At 34.9% G+C, this 19,747-nt stretch overlaps 1 long non-coding RNA gene across 2 annotated transcripts; it reads left to right on the top strand.

Moving 5' to 3' along the window:
* The first annotated feature begins 6,727 nt into the window (after positions 1-6,727).
* Positions 6,728-11,492, top strand: LOC125470059. 2 transcript variants are annotated; one of them, XR_007252333.1, is made up of 4 exons: positions 6,728-7,120; positions 7,287-7,484; positions 7,581-7,709; positions 11,210-11,492. It is a non-coding gene; the product is annotated as an uncharacterized LOC125470059 (long non-coding RNA). The 2 variants fall into 2 exon arrangements; XR_007252332.1 differs by having other exon boundaries at positions 6,733-7,120; positions 7,377-7,484; positions 11,210-11,488.
* Positions 11,493-19,747: the final 8,255 nt, after the last annotated feature.

Below are 19,747 nucleotides of genomic sequence, written 5' to 3'. Positions count from 1 at the left end.
TTTAGAAAAATTTAGATCTTATCTGATTGGAACTAAAGTTATTATGTTTTCTGACCATAAAGCGAAGGATCAACAATTAACGGATTTTATGAAGACGTTTGCTAAAGTTCAGATTAATCTACTATTCATTAATGCAATCAAGAACATTTCATCATATGCCATGTTTTTTAAAGACGTTTGCACAACAAAAAAAAAGTTTGTGGATTTTGAAAAAGTGATTCTAACCAAACAGTGCATTGCAGTTTTATTGCACAAATTGCCACCAAAGAAAAAGAATTAGGGAGTTTTACAATTTCATGCACAATTAGAAATTCAACTTTTAAGCGTGCTTTAATTGATTTAGGTACTAATATTGATTTAATGTCTTTTTTTGTTTTTCAGTGGCTAGGACAAGGAGAAATCAAGCCTACATCTATTATTCTGCAAGTAGCGGATCATTCAGTTGCTTATCCTAGGGGAATTATTGAAGATCTTATTATCAAAGTGGATAATCCCTATCTTCCTGCAGATTTTGTGGTCTTGATATGCATGAAGATATGCAAACATGAATTATATTAGGGCATCCTTTCATGGCAATAACTCAGATTCGAATTGATATAGAAGCTGGAACACTTACATTGAGAGTGCAAAATCAGTCCTTTTTTCCGCCTTTTTGAAGCAACTAAAAGGTGAGCTGATGTGCAAGATTGTATGCAAGTTGACGTGTTGGATGGCATCATGCATGCATATATTACGCCATGTTTAACTGATGATTCATTGTTGAACATTTTGCATCGGTTCGAGAATAAAGAAACTGAAGATGAAGAAGCTTTTGAGTATATTTAAGCTTTGAAAAGTGTACCTTTTTACCAACCATGTTGGAGGCACATTTTTGAAAGTTTAGGGGAACTGAAAAAATTGTTGTTGATTTTTAAAGTACAACCACCTAAATTGGAGTTAAAGGTGATGCCCGAACACTTAAATATGTTTATTTGGGTGCAGAATCTTCACTGCCAGTTATTATTACTATTGATTTATCCTCAATAGAAGAAGAAAAGTGCGCATTTTGAGTTATCAAGATACAATAGGTTAGATTATTAGAGACATTAAGGGGATCAACATAACAATTTGCATGCACAGAATTTTGATGGAAGATGGAGTGAAGGTCGCCATTGATGCTCATCATCGATTGAATCTAATTATGAAAAAGGTTGTATGTAATGAAGTTATGAATCTTTTGGATGTTGGGATGGTCTACCCAATTTCAGGTAGCAAGTGGGTTAGTCTAACCCAAGTGGTACCTAAGTGATCCAAAATTACAGTTGTGAAGAATAGTAACAATGAACTTGTGCTACACGCTTGGCTACTAGATGGCACATGTGTGTTGATTATAGAAAGCCAAATGCAGGTACTAAATAAGGATAATTTTCTATTACCATTCACTGATCAAATGTTAGAAAGAGTGGCTGGTCGTGTTTTCTATTGTTTCTTAGATGAGTATTCATGCTATAATCAAATTCCAGTTGCACCCGAGGATGAAGAGAAGACAACCTTTACATATCCTTTAGGCACATTTGCCTATAAGAGGATGTTTTTCGGTTTATGCAATGCACCTGCAAATTTCCAACGTTGCATGATGAACATATTTTTAGTTTGGTTGAACAAGTTATTGAGGTATTTATGGATGATTTTTTTTTTTTTTTTTTTTTTTTTGTTTTTGGAGATTCTTTTGATCAATGTTTGCAGAATTTATCTCTAGTTCTTGAGCGATGCATTGAAACAAACTTGGTTTTGAATTGAAAAAAGTGTCATTTCATGGTTAAGCAGGGGATTGTTTTAGGTCACTTGATTTCTAACAAAGGTATTGAGGTTGATAAGGCTAAAATTAATATAATTGCTAAGCTGCCATCACCTACAACTATTATTAGTGTCCGATCTTTTCTTAGTCATGCTGGGTTTTACAGAAGGCTTATCAAGGATTTCTCCAAGATTGGTTGGCCTTTGGGTAGTTTATTGGCTAAGGATGCTCCTTTTGTTTTTTATGAGGTTTGTATGGAGGCATTCAACAAGTTAAAGACACTCCTCACTACAACACCCATTATTGTCGCCCCTGACTGGAGTTTACCATTTGACTTAATGTGTGATGCATCAAATCATGTAGTTGGGGCAATTCTTAGACAGTGAAAAGATAAGCTTCACCAGGTTATTTTTATGCTAGTCAGACCATCAATGATGCACAACTAAACTATGCAATCACTAAGAAAGAATTGTTGATAGTTGTGTTTGCATTAGAGAAATTTCATTCTTATTTGGTTGGGGCTAAGGTGATTTTCTGTACAGATTATAGACCTTTGAAGCATTTGTTGTCTTAAAATGATGCCAAACGTTATTTAATTCGTTAGGTTCTTCTACTTTAAGAGTTTGACTTGGAAATGAGGGATAAAAATGATAGTGAAAATGTTGTGGTTGATCATTTGTCAAGGCTGATCTTCCAATTTCTGCTAAAGAGGATTTGCTTCCATCAAATGAAAGTTTCTAGATGAATAACTATTTGCTATCCATAACAGTTCACCATGATTTGTGGATTTAGTTAATTATTTGGCTAGAGGGGAAATTTATCTAGATTTTACTTTCTAGTAGAAAAAGAATATTTTTAGCTAATGCAGAGTATTGTTTTTGGAATAAACTGTATTTATACAAGTACTATTCATACCAAGTTATTTGCAGGTGTATTCCGGAAGAAGAGTAAGAAAGTGGTTTAAAATTTGCACAACATTATGCATGTGGGCGACATTTTGGACCTAAAAGGTCAGCATCTAAAATTTTGCAAAGTAGCTTGTTTTGGCCTTCTCTTTTCAAGGATGCTCATAATTGGTGTAAATCTTATGATCATTGTCAAAGAGTGGGAAGTCAGTCCAAATAGAATAACATGCCACATCAAAATATTTCAGTTGTTGAATTATTTGATTTGGGGTATTGGTTTCATGGGACCATTCCCAATGTCCCATGGCATCAATACATATTAGTGGTTGTTGAGCATGTTTCCAAATGGGTCGAGGCAAGCGCAGCATCAGCTAATCAAGGATTAGTTATTCTGAAATTCCTTTAAGGGGTAATTTTCCACAGGCCATTTGCTGCATTGCTGGTGAAGTATGGGATTACCCATCGTATTGCTACTTCTCAGGTAGTAACACACGCTTGATAATAATTGTTAAATAATTTGATAACATAATCATTTAAAATTGATGTTCTTATTTGATTTCTTTATGCTAGTTACAACCTATTGGTATTTTATGAGGGTCTTCATGCAAGTTACTAGGCTCATAAATGGACCAGTTGTTGCAACTGGAGAAATAGAATCAACAAATCCTGAGGCGAAAGTTCATCAGATGGTGCTTGGTCCTGATTGCTGGAAGGTTTGGGTAACTGTTGTCAGAGTGGCGAATGTATCTTTGTACCGCCCTACAAGTGAATTTCGTGTCCTGGAGGATGCTATATCTATTACAATTGTGTGGCCATCAAAGTACGTCTGAGTTGGAGAGTAATTTTAGTTCGTACTTAGACTAGAAAATGGTACTTTGGCACTACATGGATGGTACTTTATGACTTCCGTTGTTTATGTATTCATTAGGCACTACATGGATACTACTTTATGACTTCCGTTGTTTATGTATTCATTTGGAAACTCAAGTATTTTTACATTATGTTATAATATTATCAAGTATTTTTTTTTTTTGTAGTTATTATATTGTAGTAAATATGCAATTTTGTTGGTTATTCTGTATTAAAATATATAAATACATATATATATTTGTTATATAATTTTTTTTTTAATTCTGGAAAATAATTTATAACAGGCATTAGTTGTGGTCAATTAGTAATCGACAACGGTCATAGTAGGTGGTGTTAGATCTCAATCTACCACGGGTACAATCTATAATTATATTGCATTTAACAATGAGCATAGCCCGTGGTAAAAACTGAGATTTTTTCATCACATCCAGAATACTAACGGGCACAGTGTCCATGGTGGATTGCAACTTATCACAGGCATTCACCGTGAGAGATGAGCTTTTTTCTTCCAGTGATAAACAATCAACATGAGTATATACAGAGGTACGTCAGTAATTTAATCACAGATCAGGGTTCATCATAATCTGAGGAAGAAATTTTACCTTGTCCTCGTTTGGATCTGTGATGTCCGAGCTTTTTTTTTTCCTTTTGTTGCTTTTGTACAATTTGCAGATCGAGGGTTTCCTGCCAAAAGTAAACAGATTCATGAGTTATTGAGGAAACATGACTATTTTCTGCTGATCTGCCACTTATGCATTCAGAGATGAAAAGTATGTCAATATTCAGTTTGGGGGTGGATTCTTTTTCTGTTCTCAGAGCGGGTCAAGTTCCAAATGGTCCACATGTATGTTCAGGCTTGATCTAGGTCTTAATTCATATTTTTACTGGGGGCAAGCGTGTTCAGTCCGAAATCCTCATCAGCATACAGATCCAAGTTTTTCAAGGAGTTAATATTCCCAGTTATTAGTTATATTCAGTTTGGGGGTGCCATCACAGAATATTAAAAGTGAAATGTATTTCAATCCGTAAATGCTGAGCAAAACGAGAGCAGAGGGAAGAGATTTATACTTTCCGATGTGCAGAAGTCGCAACCTTGACGTTTATTTTGCCTTTTTGGTCCACTAGATCTGCAGCTTCGACGTTCCTTTCTCTCAGATATAACTTGGATCCGAGTGTCCTACACAGAGAGCAAAAATATAAGTACATGCTGGGACATACAACATAATTTTTGCAAATCGGGGTCCTAACACATTCCAAAAAGCAAATTAAAGCCAAGGGTAGGTTAATGATGAGGAGGAGTGTGCACTGGGTGGTCGAAATATGTGGTTGTGTAGCCTATGATAGATTTCTCAACTGACCATTCAGGAGAAGGCAAATTCCAGCTCCCAATACTGTAGAAAGCTGAACAGTTACCAAATGAAGCAAGTGATATCTCGAGGTAACAAAAAATTAACAACACGACGCATAAATAAACACATAGAACTAAACCAGCACACACACAAAAGCAAACCAATTAAAAAACCGTGGAGGACGAATAACTAGCAAACCCTAATGATGAAACCCAACCAACTTACTTAAACATCATAGTTCTACCTCTAGACTTAACTGGCCGAAGGATATGCAAATTCTTTTCACAGACACGGGAGTAGTAGACATACAAATTTCGGTGAAAAATAAATGTTCACCAACACATTAAATTTCGATATGCGAAGGCTTACGTGGCATATATCATGTGTCTCACATGACATGTGATTCATAAAAAAAAACCGGACTAATCATGAAGAGGACACATGTCAATGCTTGGCAAGAAGGAATTATTTGGTTTTAGTTTAAATTAAACAAATTATTTAATTTAAATTCAAATAAAATAAAAATGTCAAATCTGGAAGATTGATTTATTTGGTTTTTATTTGATTAAATCAAATATAATTGATAGAGTAATCATGAACCAAGACACAAATCAAATCTTCATTCTTTCGTTTGTTTGTTTTCTGGTCCTTTTGTGGCCGCGGTGTTAGGGCTGATCTGCTGGACCACTCGATGCATTTGCCTCTTCTTTCTTCTAATATAATTGTCTCTTTAGGGAAAAGAAAAGAAAAATCTTTCTTAAACAAAACAAGTTAATAGAAATCAGCTGCCATTTTATTTCGTACTATAATACATGGTCAGGGAGTTTTATGAATGACTAATCCATATATTGGTGTTGTGGGCGCTAGGGGGCATTTGTAAAATGGTTTGCACTCTTTAAGGTATATAGATGTTCTTTTTTGTAATAATCTATGCACTTCAAATGTTAGCAAATCTTTTGTTGGCTTAAGAAGCAGCAAGTTACCAAATATTTTTGAAAAAAAATTGGTCGAATGATCAAATAAGGTATAGGAAATTCCATCAACAAGCGTTGTTCTAATCTGTATATTGCGAGTGTATTTTCAATGCGTATGAAAATATTTAGACTGGAGAATATGTTGTACAAATGCACCCCAATATTAAGACGTAAAAAATATTTTCCCAGTACCTGTAGTAGCTGATCAGTTGACGGCGGTTGGTATACTAGTACTATTTTGCAAGAAAATTTTGTTCGGACTATTTTTCTAAATGACAATGTTACCTTCTATCATCAATCACCATTGATTTGTATAATGAGCTGGAAGAATGTTGAAAATTTTGTTGGGAAAGTATATTTTCACTTAATGGTGGATAGAAATCTGTTGCAAATTTTGTTAGAAACCACGGACTGGATAGAAATAATAACTAGGTGTTTGTATGGAACATTTTACTTTGTTAACTAGAAAATTGAGCGGCCATAATATATTTTCACTTAATGGTGGAAGCAACCACCATATACGATGAGTTTATGGCCGAAAATTATATATCCTTATATGAAAGTAATAAGGAAATGGTTTCATATAAGGAAATGGGTCGGGTTTGTAGATACAAGAATTTGTATTTGAGTGCTTAACAGTAGTTAGGGGTGAGTTTAAAAAATCAAAAACAGAGCCGAACACCAAACAAATTTATATTTAATTATTTAATATATGTTAATTATATATTACCTACAGGTTGAGAGTGTTTACTTCAACCAACTTACAACAAGCTTTGTGTTGCTATAATCGTATTAGCAAAATATTTATACCGATTTTGGATATTTAATTCTTTATAAGATTTCTAAACAAAACCCTAACTATCCCATTTACTCCCATTTAATCTCCTCTTTGTTCTGACTTGTCAAGTTCTCAGTCTCTCCCTTACCCTAGGCGTTGTAGGACTAGCCGGCCTCCAACCAAGACAGGGGTGTATGATGTTCTCTCTTCATACTTATTAGTGAAGTCTAATTCTCCGTTTACATTCACTCTGTAGTATTGTCGTCTAATCGCTGATTTGATGGCATTCAAAGAGATTATGTACCTCGGGATGAGGCTTTCGAGGAAATTAAGCAGAATACTTTCTCCACTGGAAGATTGAAAGCTCTGCTTCACAATCTTATACCATCTCTTGCTGCTACATTGTCAAGAGGTTCTTTCCGTTGGAGAAAGATGGTTGAAATACGAAATCCCCGCTGTTATAAAAAGTAAGTGCACTTTTTCTCCTTCTATCCTTATTCTTTTCCCTTGTTTTGTAAGATTTGAAGCTCCTACGACTCCATTAGATTACAATAACTTTGTCGAGACTCCGAGGCATCAGTTTAATTTCGTCTTTATCTCACTTCTTTCTCCTGCTGTTTACTTTGTGGTTAGTGGATAGATTTGCTTGGTTGCGTGATAATGAATTTGCACGCCAAACTTGGGGTCAATTTAAGAGTCCTTAAGTTGGGTTCTATTGCACAGAAATTTCCGATTCTCAGCAAACTAGATCCTGCTGTTTATGGTCCTCCCGAATCTGCTATCACGAAGGAATTGTTAGAGCAAGAAATCAATGGGATGAGTGCAGATAAGGTAATAATGTCTGAATTTCAATTTTTGATATATGATTAATTTGAACCAACATGAAGTGTAGAATTTCTCAACTAAGAGAAATGCAAATCATACCAGGCAATTGAGGAGAAGAGACTATTTATACTTAATTAGTCCGGGAAAGTACGCCATGGAGGTAAGCTCTGCAGCATACAAGGATATGTGGAGGTTTGACATGGAGGCATTACCAGCTGATCTTCTTCGAAGGTAAGGTTTGAACAAGTGAATAGAGGCAGTATAGCCGTGTATTATTTTCTGAATTAACAGAGTTATTATTTGACAATTGTGTCTTTAATTCTAGTTGGAATGCTTATGTTATGATTGTGTTGGAGATGTGCATGGTTATGCTATAGTGGCTCGCTCTAGGCCTATAGTGGCTCCGTCCCTGGTTATGCTATGTTTGTGACTAAGGATATTTGTTATGTTTTCTCCTATTTACATTAATACTGTGAAACGTTGAGTACAAATCAATTTAGGGGAATTATATATTAATTATTAGAGATGTGCATGTTAATCCTGCCTAACATTTAAAAAAAAATATACCAGCTTGTAATTTTTTTCCTTCGTATATTGGAAATAGAAGACAATGAAAAGTACTAGAGCAATGGCAATACAACTGCTAAATTCTCAATTGACTTTATGGAAGTCATGATTTGGTCTTGATTGCGAATACAGATTCAATACTGTTGGAGCAATATTAGAAAATATGAGAAATATAAAAGAATTCTAATAATAATAATCATAAAGAAATTCACAGCCTCAATTATCTATGAGATTAATATAAACAACTAGAGATAAAGTTAGAAAAAACTGACAAACTTGGAGATTGAGTCTTACATAAATGCAATGTCTTAAAGATAGAATTTCGCCCCTACTTTTGTGCTTGTAGTTCGATAGGCGTCCATCTTTCAGGATTCAACAATCTATAATCTGAAGTCAAAGCACTTCAATTTTTGGACTCTGACGAACTTTATATATTCCGTACTTTCAAGATACAACTCGAAATTTGACACACGAAGCATGAGAGAAACAACGTGGGGAAACTCTATTTCTCAAGAGTAAAAATTAACTCTAATTTTCTATATTTAATACCAATGGTTTCATGGGTTTATATAGAATCCAATTTCTACTTATTAAAGAAATGTAACTTTTCACTCATAAGTACACATCACTTATCAAGGGAATACATCTAAACAACATAACCTTTCTAAGAAATTGGTTAACATTATTTTTCATTCAATTATTAAAATTATATATTACAACAATCCCCCACATGAATGAAAAATTAGGAAGAATTTGAGAGTACAGGCGGACAAGAGATGCATCGGTAGAGCCCTAGTGAATACTTATCGGATTTACTTGGTGACACAGTGGATGTGGAAGATCTTGAACTGTTCACCGCAACAGTAAACCAAGACAATAAGCAACACATATCACTAATCCTAATATATTACGGTTCGTACTGTTGTGTTCATTTAGGAAGAGCAATTTGCATTTAAAAGAGATAATAAGCAATATCTCTTATTATGAATGACTTTTAAGGTGTGGAGAGGTTAGAGACATTCTTTCAAAATACCTTAAATGTGGGGAAAGTCTACTTCCTAGTGTTAGCAAATTATTGAATAAGTCATAACCCATGTTTGAGGACTTGACATTCTAAACAACTACTCTTGTGTGAAATATAATTTCATAAGATGGATTGTGCACACCATTAAAGACAGTCAACTTAAATGGTACCAAATATTAAAGGTTTGACTAGAGAGTAAGTTGACCATCGAGAGAATGAGGCTAAAACCAACACAACTAATGAATTAGCTGCGCGAAAACCTAACTTAGTTTATTGGAGATCCCATGGTCTAAGTTCAATAGGCAAATTGGTTGGGCATGACTCAAAGAAGTTAACACACTATATACCTCATTCCTATGATGGAAGAAGTGTGTTGTCTGCAGAAGTTTTAGGATGTATATTTATACTTAATGACGGTGATATCTTATAAATAAAAGGAATATTGTAGAGTATTCTTAATCGGTGGTCACCTATGTGAGAGTAGAAGCGGGTTGCTTCTATGAGAATGAAATGGCTAAATTCTCCAAAGCTTTCATGAATCCGGGATTTGTTCAGGGCCAAAATGAATACAACCATATGAATCGAAATATATTAGGATTAGTGATGTGTGTTGCTTATTATCTCGGTTTACTACTGCGGTGAACAATTCAAGATTCCATATTCACTGTGTTAGCACGTAAATCTGATAAGTATTCACTAGGGTAGGTTTAAGTCCAAAAGACACCTCTTTCGATGCATCTCTTGTCTGCATGTACTCTCAAATTCTTCCTAATTTTTCATTCATGTGGGGATTGTTGGAAATTATAAATTATAATTAATATTATATATATATATATATATATTTTTTTTTTATGAATGAAGAATAAGAGTCATGTGTCATAGATGAATTCAAATTCATGAGTTGTATCTATTCGTTGGAACTTTAGGAAACAGTCATAATGTTTCAAAAAGGGTGGCTTGAGTTCTATTTAAACTCAAGCATCTCACCTGTCTAATATATTTAAGAGAATAGTTTTCTCCAATGTCTTAGTAAAAATCTGAGTCGTGTATTGAGAGTACGGAATATATGAAGTTTGCCAGAGTTCGAAGATTGAAGTGCTTTGACTTTGGATTATAGATTGTTGAATCCTGGGAGATGAATGCCTACCGAACTACAAGCACAAGAGCATGGGCGAAATCTGTCTTTAGGACATTGCATTTATGCAAACCTCAATTTCCAAGTTTATAGTTTTTCTAACTTTCTCTCTAATTGTTTATATTAATCTCATACATAAATTGATGTTGTGAATTTCTTTATGATTATTATTAATGGAATTCTTGTGTTATTTTCATATTTTCTAATATAATCCAACAAATACAAATATATACCCCTTAATCCTTGTGCCCTTTTTTCTAAGACAAATATAAGACGTCCAATACTTCTGATTTATGATCCTATAAGATATATTATGCTGCTTTTATCAGATATAAGATACATTATGCTGCTTTAATCAGCCTAGGTAAAGGAAATTAGTTACTGTTGTAGAATTCTTTGATTAAATCTCTTAGTTTGGTAGTGGTTTTTTACTTTGTATGTATTTGACTGAATCTGGTAGTTGGGTTTTTTTATTTATTTTATTTTATTTTTATTTTATTTATTTTGTCATTCGTTTGCCATCACCCTCTCTACTGAGATAATGACACAAGTGAAAAGTGGTGGAAAGGGAAAAGATTTGTTGTTAGAGAAAAGCTGTACTGTTGGATTAGGAATTAGCTGAGATAGCTGCAATATGCAAAAAAAGATTTGCCTTCCTATTTATTGCAAGCATCTCTTTGCACTAAATTTACTAAAAGGATTGAGCTTAAATATGCATGATACCTATAGGTAATTGCATGTATAGATGTGTATTTGAAAGAACTTTATTTTTTTATTTTTTTTTTTTTTTTTATTCTTTTTGCTATTTTGAAGTTTTGATTGGTTTGGATTGCAAAGAAGTGCTAGCAACCTTTTCTTCGTGAATAAGAGTTGTACATTAGGAGTCTGCTTGTGTTAACTGGGATTGGGAAGCAACAACCCCTTTGATTTTTCAGTCATTTGCGAATTTTACTTTCAACCAAATGAAATTGTTTTGTGTCTAACTTCAATTTTTGCGTTGTGAAGCTGAGTAAATTGGCATCTGGGAGAGAATGTTGCTTGAAGATGACCTTAGAGGCCGTCCACGGAGCATTGTTCAGGTCATTGTTTGAGGATGTAATATATGTATCTAAACACTACTCTTTGGCACATATATTTTCAAAACTTTCTACAACTTCAACAATGTTTCAAACCCTGCAACAACGTGCGAGTACACCTGCTTGTTTACTCTATCACAGGCCTGCAATGCATGTTTAATCCTGCAGATAACTCCTTGCTGCTAGAGCTTTTTCTGCATCACATAGGCTAGGCTATTCATCTCTTTTCTAGTCATGTCTATCGATATCAAGAGCATCGTGTCAATAAGGTAGTAGCTTGGGGGTACCAGGGTTGGTTGGTGTATTCGTGTAATTAACATAAAACGGATAAGGAACTTATAAAGATACTAATTCTTACGCTAAATTAGACCGAAACCTTGAAGAGTGTTTGACCGCAGACACACTTGGGTTGAAGAATAAAATATTTATCTATTAGAAAACATTCACCACTTGATAAAGATACTGAGTTTGAAGCAAAGCAATCAAATTAAATATATATATATATATATATATAGATAATAGAACTAGAAAACAGTTTTCACAATGCCTCCAAAGTATCTCTTTGTGGTCCAAACTCATGGAATGTGACTATAAACCACCATGAATTAATCGCTTTTGACAATGTAGTCAGTTAACATCACTGTGCATGCAGAGAGGATCGGATCAAGCCGACAATATCATAATTCTTTATAGTTCAGTTTGTTTTTTAAATTTAGAAATCATCACGTGACGGATCCAGGAAAAAATAGTAGAGAGGTCAGTAAGAATAGTACGCGTAGCGCGCAAATTTTTTTTACCAGAAATAGCATGCATATCGCCATTTCATCGAGTCTTGGTAGGCCTGAAGTTATTTGGAAAGACATATTGCACACTTGTTAATGCCTCATGTGCAAGGGTAGCTAACATGTTCCAATGTTGCTTCCATATGAATGCTTAACAAAGAAACACACTAACAATGTTTGATATTAATGTATCTAGGCCTGGCAAACGGGTCGTGTATGTCGTGGTCGTGTCGTTTTCATGTAATACCTATCATCTTAATGGGTCGTGTCGTGTCAAGTAAAGTGACCCAACCTGTTAAGGACCCGTTAAGAAAAATATATATTTTTTTCTTAAATTTGCACATAGCACACATTGCCGCATAAATATTACTTCAAAACATTAAAATACATTTGTCATTTAAGTACTACATCTACACTCGAAAATAAGAGCCTAATAAAAAAACATCCATATACTACTAGTCTATTACGAAATATTAAATGTGCGAGGATATGCAAAAGGAAAGAGTTTTTGTTTTCAAGGTTGTGAAGTCTTTCTCAAAAGTTTAAACCTTACCAATGGAAATTGTATTGGAACTTTGGCTTGATCTATTGCCTTCAAGAGTTATGTTGATGATGTTTTCAATAAGGTTTTCCACGTCAGAACTCTCTTCCGCATAAACTAAGTATAGAAAAACCAAACATTAAAAAACCGTTCAAATTATGAGAAGTTTACCCAAATAATTATGAAAATAAATAAAACAATAGTACTATACATATAAAATATATTAGCCTCCAAACTAATGCACAATGGACTGTTGAGATTAAATCTCAGCCGATCAATGGTCATCAATTTTTTAAATTTAATTTAATATGTGTGTGTGTGTGTATATATATATATATTATATATATATAATTATTATTGTTTTTTAGGTGTATAATGACACACCCCCGACTGGAATCAAGGCATGCTGGCCGTCATGCGAGGGTGACGTAGCCATGTGCACAGTGCGGAAGCAAAAGATAATAATAAAAGTACGAATAAATAAAAACTAAACTACTAAATAAGCTAGTTAAGGTAACACAATAATGCGAGACTAAGTGTGATAAACATAATCAGAGCACAGAAAGCCTAAGTGCAATCCAGAAGAACGAATACTAATTACACAACACCCAAAGGTGATCTTATATTTGTGATATTCTGTCAGAACCACCGTCAAGTCTTCGTGAACCACCAAAGCTGCTTCTAACTAGAACCTGGAAAGGCGCAAAACAGAAAGTATGAGTGGGCAAAAACAAAGCTTTTCAAAATCATTTCATTATCAAAAGTTCTAACCCTTTGCCGTAAAACCTGTATGGTTTCCCAGAAAATAGAATATACACATATATCGAAAATATGTTTAGAAATATGCCATGTCGAATGCCTCCACATAAATTGTAAGTAACCCAGGTAATGTCAATCAATGCAAGTAACATGTCAGCCGGAGTCACCTAACGTGACCTGTACGGCTGAATCAAGAGCTCAAATCCCCAACTCACTAACTATACCTGCACACGAGTGGGAACCATCTAAAGTGATCTGTACGACATGACTGGGTGTAAATAAATACGCTTAAGTGTTACAATCACGTGAAGACTGGGTGAATAATCGTGGGTTACCTACGAGTTGGAACCACCTATAGTGGTCTGTACGACAGAACTGTGCACCTAACTTGGATCCAAGATGAGCGTGTTACGGGAGGTGAACATCATGTGAAAGACTGTGCCCTACCCCTGGGCGGGAGCACTAACACCAGTGATGTAGGTTATGAGTTCTCTATGCATCTCACATAACCACTAATTCACAATCATAAACCATAAACTTACCTGGCACTTACCTGTGCGTCCGCAACACTAAACATACATATATGCAACTACTAATGCATAAAGAAATAGGCAAACGCTATGCATGGCATTTAAAACATATAAACATTCTATTTCATTTTCTGGGAAAAACCACAAGTATATAGGTATATACGGAAAACCAAAAGCCCACTCACTGATATGTGGAAGGGTCGTAACCCCCTTGCCTCGAGTGACTGCGCTCGTCCTCAGGATAGGTCTTACCTATATGCGAAACAACTATATAAACGTCAATTTAAAGCATATAACCAAAACTAGGTAATAACTTCTCAAACAATGCTCAAATAGGGTGTTTAGATATACCAACGTGATCTATTCAACCTCACGAACAACCCCATATTTTTAAAATACTTTTCTGACCTTCCACGCGCCGCCATACGCCGGCCAAACGCGCCGGCCACACGCGGGCACATGCCTGGCATACGTGTGGTAACCCTAACGGCGTCAGGGAATATTCCGTCCAAAAATGGAATATATCGTTATATATACCTGATGCCGTTTACTATATTCCTCAAAATTGACGGAATATTCCTTGTCTTCTCCGGTGAGTCTTGCCAGCCACCGCCGTCCGCCCCGCCGTCTGCAACTCGAATTCTCACCGGAAACTGGAAAATTTTCAAAACCTCATATCTTCTTCATTTCTCTACCAAATTCCATGAAATTGGTACCAAAATGAAGCTTACAACAAGTAGAACAAAACCTTACCACTTTCAAGCCCTGAAAATTCACGGAATCTCGCCGAAAGAAAAGAACCTCGCAAAATCCAGCCAACCTATAGAATTTGATATCCCGACGTCCAAAACCCTTCAAACTTGTTCCCCGAGCTCCGTAAGAGTATTCTAAAGCTCCCTAAGACCTTAAATCCACTGAAACCTTCACAATGATTAGTTGCATGAACAATGCATGAAAATTGGGTTCTCGGGTTGGTCTAGGGTTTTCGAGGGTTTCAAGTTCTAAAAAATGCTATGGATGAACTCAGGAGCTGCAAGGAGTTCAAACTTACCTCTAGGACATTGATCATACGTGAAAGGTTGGTTTTGAAGTTTGTCCATTACACTTGCAAAGGAAATGAAGAAAATCCGAGGAGAAAGAAGAGAGAGGGGAGTCACAGGAGTGTATAGTATGGGTGTGTGTGTGTCCTGTAGAGTCAACCACCAAAAACAACTAAACAAACACACCAAAATGGCAAATACCCACCAAGGGCAAAATCGTCATTTCACACCTACGGTACAAATAATTCAGGACGGGCTGTCACATATAAAATTGTTAAATTAATATATATATTATATTATTTTAGTATTTTTTTAGGGTTATAAAATTATAAAATTAATATTTTACTTATCGTGTATCGTGTTACCCACGTATATACCCGAACCAACCCGTTATCTTAACAAGTGCTTATCGGGTTACTCGATAATGACCCCGATTCATTATCGTGTCGACTCGAACACCTGTTAATTTTGTGTCGTGTTATCGGGTCATGTCAGGAATTGCCAGGTCTAATTGTATCCCATTAACATGTTTGTCCAAGAATGATGATACTTTGTTATTCACTGAGATCATCATTTCATTCACTCTTCTTTCAGACATTTTATCAAACAGTTGAAGGGCATGTATGAAGCCAACTTTACTCTTCAAAAGGGCAGCACCCAAAGTATCCATGGACATTCACCGAAGTTCGAGGGGTCAACACCTAAGGTATCCATGGATGTTCACCGAAGTTTGGGGGGTCAACAGACCCCCTTGCCCCTCAATGCATCCGCCACTAGAAACTATAGGAATCATATATATATATTTTTTTTTTTGAACAAAACTATAGGAATCATTTAGACAATAGGGTTAATCAAAATGAATAAGAGTTATCGATCATAAAAAGAGACATGGCTTCAATGTTGCATAGTACTTAGTATGACAGATGGAGTTCATGAAAAACATACCAAAGAATAACAAGTCGGAATTTGATTTGTTAGTCCTTTAATTAACCCTAAAACGTACCATACGTACGATATTCACATGTCTCTTGATTTCTTGAAAGGTAAGTTTGGTCGATGGAAAATATCGATCGATGGGAAAAGGGAGCGGAAAAATGATGATGTTGTTGAAGAGACGACGAGCGAGGAGAGCCCAATAACTGGAATCCTTGCAAGGACCAAACAAAGAAGAACGATAATGCCATTCAACAACTCGTTCCTTAAAGTAGACAAAGACACCAAACCCGATATGACAAAAAACAGCCTCACAAAGTTGTGAAAAACTGTAAATTTGCATATCTGCATTATTTAAAAAGATTCCATCGTCCCTTCTTCTCGACATGCGCGGGGGGGGGGGGGGGGGGGGGGGGACCATTTGGCCATTTTCTCAAAAGAAAAAAATATATGAGAAGGGAGGGATGACTAATGAGATGAGAGCCAAAAGATACCCTAATGATCGAGGAGGGTCTCACCTCAAAGAAATTGCCATGGATTGAGCATGAGCTTGTCATCACGTGAAATATGCTTTTAGGGTTTGATAAGGACTTTTGAAAGCATTTTAAATAAGATATCTTACTATCTTATTGTGTGTGTTTTGATTGACCCAAGTTGCTTTGTAAGTATGTATACGTTGAAAGTGAGAGGGAATTGGCTCATGCACTGAATCTTGTGGAAATTTTGAGAGACACTTCGCAAGGTGTGCAAGGTATATATATATGGATAATGTTAGGAAGATAAAATTTGGAGACAAAATTTGCAAATTAAATGATGTGTCACCAAAAGGAATGAACATGTTTATCAACGCTTAAGTAATAAATCAATCATCAACTTCTATGTCCTTTAGTTTTCAAAATTTAGTCTCCCTATCATTACTATATATATATTATACACCCATATATATATAGGGGAACTATTATTAGCACTCCAAAAATCTCATTCTACACTCCTCACAAGTGTATTTTTCTTCCATCTATAGAAAGTTTGGAGTGCCAAATGATATTTTTGGAGTGCTAATAACAATTCCCTATATATATATATATATATGAATAATTACTTGGCTACTTAAAGATGAGTAGGGAACTCCTACTCAAAATTTTCTCAAAATTGTTCGTTGTCAATTTGTAGAATTTCGTGTTTATAATCAGAATCGTTGATATTATAAATCACTCTATAAAGATCACCTCTACAAAAAAATCAATTAAAATTAAGGTTGTTTAGTCATCAAATTGTTTAAAAACAAATGAACAGTATTGGTAAAAGCATTACGGACCGTCTATGTATTTGCTACAATAGATTAACTAAACGACCTTAGTTTTAATGTATTTTTTACAGAGATGATCTTTATAGTGTGTTTCATAGTATGAATGGTTCTGATCATAAGCATAAAACTCTATGATTAAAACACTAAGAATTTTGAGTATGAGTTTCTACTCATCTTTGAGTAGCCAAGTATTGTTGTATATATATATAACTTTTATCATTATAATTGTATGTACTTGCGCATGCTTGCTTCAGTGTTTGATGGTCATAGAAAAGGAAGAGGTTTTACAGCTCAAACAAAACCATTTATAATTTGTATGGAAATATTTGTGAGTTTTACTACTCAAACAAAGCCATTTATTTACGTTTATGGTAAAATTTGACCTTTTCATTGCAATTAGATTGCATAGCGAAAGCAACTTAATTAATTTCTATTAGTGCACATGCATATGCATGACTTTGAAGCCGAGTCATTCATGTCTCACGACACCCTAAACCCAACCTTATTTTCGAAAAACTTACACTTTGACACGCGCCTGAACTTGTTTACGATCCCATAAATGGTTTCGCGAATTTTATAGAATTGAAAATCTGTAAGCGTATTTGAGACGGAGATAATATATATAGAGATGCATATGATTTTGTCATGGATGGTTATAAAGAATCATCTACTTGAACTATATTTTGTAGACCACATGATGTGAGGGTTAATGATTGGATTTTTGTTTCTTTAATACATAAGATATTATGTATACAAAAGGGTTAAGAGGATGAGTTAAGCCTTACAGTAGGCTAGCTCTAATAATTTAATTCAAATTCGCTTTTGGCGAAATTCAAATCTAAGAACTCTCACTTGTGCGTAAGGATCCAACCATTAACCGCCACATTATTGTGATCGACAAAATAGATTTAAAAATATGATATATCCCTAACATTTTCCTTTTCTGAATCCCACTGTTATATAAAATAAGAGTAATATAAAGGAGACACATATTTATACCATATTAGGTGGCCATTTCATGTGGCAAGTGATGCATTCAACCAATGTCCAATGATATATAATCATTAGTGGACGTGATATGTACACATCACTTGCCACATAAGATGAAACACGTGGTACAAAAATATGGTCTTCCTATTTTCCATAAAATATAGGCCTTTTAGCAAAAATAGTCATTGAGATTTTCATATCTCCTCCCTTTGGTTCCTGAGATTTGCAATCGATAGAAGTGGTTCCTAAGTTTGTCAACCATCGATTATTTTGGTCATTCCATGAAAAAACTCCATTAAATAAGGATAAAATGATAAGATACCTCAATTTTGTCAAATTATTTTGGCTCATTGTTTATTAGATTGAGAGTATTTTTGACATATTTGTCATTATTTAACATAATTTTTCATGAAATGACCAAAATGATTGATGGTGGACAAATTCATGAACCATTTCTATTGATTTCAAATCTCAGGACCAAAGTGAGGAGTTATGCAAATTTCAGAGGCCATTTTGACTAAAAAACCTAAAATAAATTAGAATGTACTTGGTCTGATGTTTAAATAGGTAATTTGACCATCTCTACTCTACATTGTTTTGTGCGTACATATTGTTCACGTGATATTACCGTTAGATTGAATTGTATATATTTTTTTTATTTAGTTTGAAATGTATTTTGAGTTCAAATCTTGTGAATATATTTTCTATAACAATGTGTAAGAAACAAAAATCGTATAGTTGAATGAAATAAATTTGTTCACATGTGCATGGCATTGTGATCTTTAATTAGAAACAAATTAAGCACAAGAAACGGAGAACGAGGAAATATAAGTAGCTAGTTTTACCGATGTGTACTTCTTACCCCTGAAATCCAATCATCCCCCCACTTCCTTGGTACAACTTTTTTCCCTTGAATCTAGTAGATGCGTGGCAGCTAATCAACAATAAGTCTCTATTATTCCAGCGGACCAGCAGGTGTGTAAGAAAATAGTTTTAATGTTGGGTGCATTTTTGCTTGCGAGCATCACTACATTAGTTGTCGTTAAATAAGTGTGATTTAATTTATCAATTATACATATTCTTTAAATTTAAACTCGCTTAATAACAGTAGTGATGCTCAACACCTCTTAAGGGTGATGTGCAAAAATAAATATATTATTAATTGTGTGGTCTTTCCTCTTTTGTGTGCTTGAGTTTAATAATGTTGATGATGATGGGTCAAAGGGGCATAAGATTCTCTCAATCCCTGCTTCTAAAGAAAGCAAATGATGGCATGGAATTGAAGCCAGGACTTTGGGGAGAGAGAGAGAGAGAGAGAGAGAGAGATGGCTTGGCTTGACTGCATGAAAGCCAACCAACTTGTGTTTTGAGGACCAAAACAAAGCAAAGCATCTCAATTCACATTGAATAATAAGAGATTTTAGTACTTTCTGGAATCCAAGAAATGGTATCTCCTCTACCGCCCAACTGTTTGGTACTTATCTACCATATTACCGTCAAAGAAAGCAACTTCAAGAATCACCCATAATATAATAGGGGTGGGTGGGGACTCTATTCTTAATTAAAAACATATATAGTTATAACCA

Source organism: the organism of the source record quoted next, unplaced genomic scaffold (assembly GCF_019419815.1).
Source record: "Pyrus x bretschneideri cultivar Hongxiangsu unplaced genomic scaffold, Pyrus_bretschneideri_v1 Contig10, whole genome shotgun sequence".
NCBI classification, from domain to species: domain Eukaryota; kingdom Viridiplantae; phylum Streptophyta; class Magnoliopsida; order Rosales; family Rosaceae; genus Pyrus; species Pyrus x bretschneideri.
The sequence above is the reverse complement of the archived record's forward strand: the minus strand, read 5'-3'. Positions and strand labels throughout refer to the sequence as shown.